The sequence below is a fragment of the Quercus robur genome, chromosome 5 (assembly GCF_932294415.1).
Source record: "Quercus robur chromosome 5, dhQueRobu3.1, whole genome shotgun sequence".
NCBI lineage: Eukaryota > Viridiplantae > Streptophyta > Magnoliopsida > Fagales > Fagaceae > Quercus > Quercus robur.
Window position 1 is genome coordinate 36,933,903 of NC_065538.1, and position 3,232 is coordinate 36,937,134.

Consider the following 3,232-nt stretch of genomic DNA (forward strand, 5'->3'; position numbering starts at 1 on the left):
AAAAATTCTAAAAATTAAAAAAAATCATCCAGGCTTCATTTCAAGACGAAACGGGTCAGGACAGGCCGAAAAATAAAGAAGAAAAAAAATTTCCTTCATATCCCTTCGAACCCGACCCGAGTTAGAAAATTCGAAAATAAACGCAAAAAAATTCTAAAAATTAAAAAACATCATCCAGGCTTCACTTCAAGACGAAACGGGTCAAGACAGGCAGAAAAATAGTGAACAAAAAAATTTTCTTCCTATCTGTTCGAACCCGACCCGAGTTAGAAAATTCGAAAATAAATGCAAAAAATTTCGAAAAATTAAAAAACGTCATCCAGGCTTCATTTCAAAAAGAAACGGGTATAGACAGGCCGAAAAATAGAGAAGAAAAAAAATTTCCTTCCTATCCGTTCGAACCCGACCCGAGTTAGAAAATTCGAAAATAAATGCAAAAAAATTCTAAAAATTAAAAAACATCATCCAGGCTACATTTAAAGACGAAACGGGTCAAGACAGGCCGAAAAATAGAGAAGAAAAAAAATTTCCTTCCTATCCATTCGAACACGACCCGAGTTAGAAAATTCAAAAATAAATGCAAAAAAATTCTAAAAAATAAAAAAACATCATCCAGGCTTCATTTCAAGAAGAAGAGGGTATAGACAGGCCGAAAAATAGAGAAGAAAAAAAATTTCCTTCCTATCCGTTCGAACACGACCCGACTTAGAAAATTCAAAAATAAATGCAAAAAAATTCTAAAAATTAAAAAACATCATCCAAGCTTCATTTCAAGAAGAAACGGGTATAGACTGGCCGAAAAATAGAGAAGAAAAAAAATTTCCTTCCTATCCGTTCGAACCCGACCCGAGTTAGAAAATTCGAAAATAAATGCAAAAAAATTCAAAAAATTAAAAAAAATCATCCAGGCTTCATTTCAAGACGAAACGGGTCAGGACAGGCCGAAAAATAAAGAAGAAAAAAAATATCCTTCATATCCCTTCGAACCCGACCCGAGTTAGAAAATTCGAAAATAAATGCAAAAAAATTCAAAAAATTAAAAAAAATCATCCAGGCTTCATTTCAAGACGAAACGGGTCAGGACAGGCCGAAAAATAAAGAAGAAAAAAAATTTCCTTCATATCCCTTCGAACCCGACCCGACTTAGAAAATTCGAAAATAAATGCTAAAAAATTCTAAAAATTAAAAAACATCATCTAGGCTTCATTTCAAGACGAAACGGGTCAGGACAGGTCGAAAAATAAAGAAGAAAAAAAATTTTCCTTCCTATCCGTTCGAACCCGACCCGAGTTAGAAAATTCGAAAATAAATGCAAAAAAATTCTAAAAATTAAAAAACATCATCCAGGCTTCATTTAAAGACGAAACGGGTCAAGACAGGCCGAAAAATAGAGAAGAAAAAAAATTTCCTTCCTATCCGTTCGAACACGACCCGAGTTAGAAAATTCAAAAATAAATGCAAAAAAATTCTAAAAATTAAAAAACGTCATCCAAGCTTCATTTCAAGAAGAAACGGGTATAGACAGGCCGAAAAATAGAGAAGAAAAAAATTTCCTTCCTATCCGTTCGAACCCGACCCGAGTTAGAAAATTCGAAAATAAATGCAAAAAAATTCAAAAAATTAAAAAAAATCATCCAGGCTTCATTTCAAGACGAAACGGGTCAGGACAGGCCGAAAAATAAAGAAGAAAAAAAATATCCTTCATATCCCTTCGAACCCGACCCGAGTTAGAAAATTCGAAAATAAATGCTAAAAAATTCTAAAAATTAAAAAACATCATCCAGGCTTCATTTCAAGACGAAACGGGTCAGGACAGGTCGAAAAATAAAGAAGAAAAAAAATTTCCTTCCTATCCCTTCGAACCCGACCCGAGTTAGAAAATTCGAAAATAAACGCAAAAAAATTCTAAAAATTAAAAAACATCTTCCAGGCTTCATTTCAAGACGAAACGGGTCAAGACTGGCCGAAAAATAGAGAACAAAAAAATTTCCTTCCTATCCGTTCGTACCCGACCCGAGTTAGAAAATTTGAAAGTAAATACGAAAAAAATTCTAAAAATTAAAACCAGGCATCATTTCAAGATGAAACGGGTCAAGACAGGCCGAGAAATAGAGAAGAAAAAAAATTTCCTTCCTATCCGTTCGAACACGACCCGAGTTAGAAAATTCGAAAATAAATATAAAAAAATTCTAAAAATTAAAAAACATCATCCAGGCTTCATTTCAAGACGAAACGGGTCAGGACAGGCCGAAAAAGAAAGAAGAAAAAAAATTTCCTTCATATCCCTTCGAACCCGACCCGAGTTAGAAAATTCGAAAATAAACGCAAAAAAATTCTATAAATTAAAAAACATCATCCAGGATTCATTTCAAGACGAAACGGGTCAAGACAGGCCGAAAAATAGAGAACAAAAAAATTCCCTTCCTATCCGTTCGAACCCGACCCGAGTTAGATAATTCGAAAATAAATGCAAAATTAAAAAACGTCATCCAGGCTTCATTTCAAAAAGAAACGGGAATAGACAGGCCGAAAAATAGAGAAGAAAAAAAATTCACTTCCTATCCGTTCGAAACCGACCCGAGTTAGAAATTTCGAAAATCAATGCAAAAAAATTCTAAAAATTAACAAAAATCATCCAGGCTTCATTTCAAGACGAAACGGGTCAGGACAGGCCGAAAAATAAAAAAGAAAAAAAATTTCCTTCATATCCCTTCGAACCCGACCCGAGTTAGAAAATTCGAAAATAAACGCAAAAAAATTCTAAAAATTAAAAAACATCATCCAGGCTTCATTTAAAGACGAAACGGGTCAAGACAGGCCGAAAAATAGAGAAGAAAAAAAATTTCCTTCCTATCCGTTCGAACACGACCCGAGTTAGAAAATTCAAAAATAAATGCAAAAAAATTCTAAAAATTAAAAAACCTCATCCAGGCTTCATTTCAAGAAGAAACGGGTATAGACCGGCCGAAAAAGAGAGAAGAAAAAAAATTTCCTTCCTATCCGTTCGAAACCGACCCGAGTTAGAAAATTCGAAAATAAATGCAAAAAAATTCAAAAAATTTAAAAAAATCATCCAGGCTTCATTTCAAGACGAAACGGGTCAGGACAGGCCGAAAAATAAAGAAGAAAAAAAATTTCCTTCATATCCCTTCGAACCCGACCCGAGTTAGAAAATTCGAAAATAAACGCAAAAAAATTCTAAAAATTAAAAAACATCATCCAGGCTTCATTT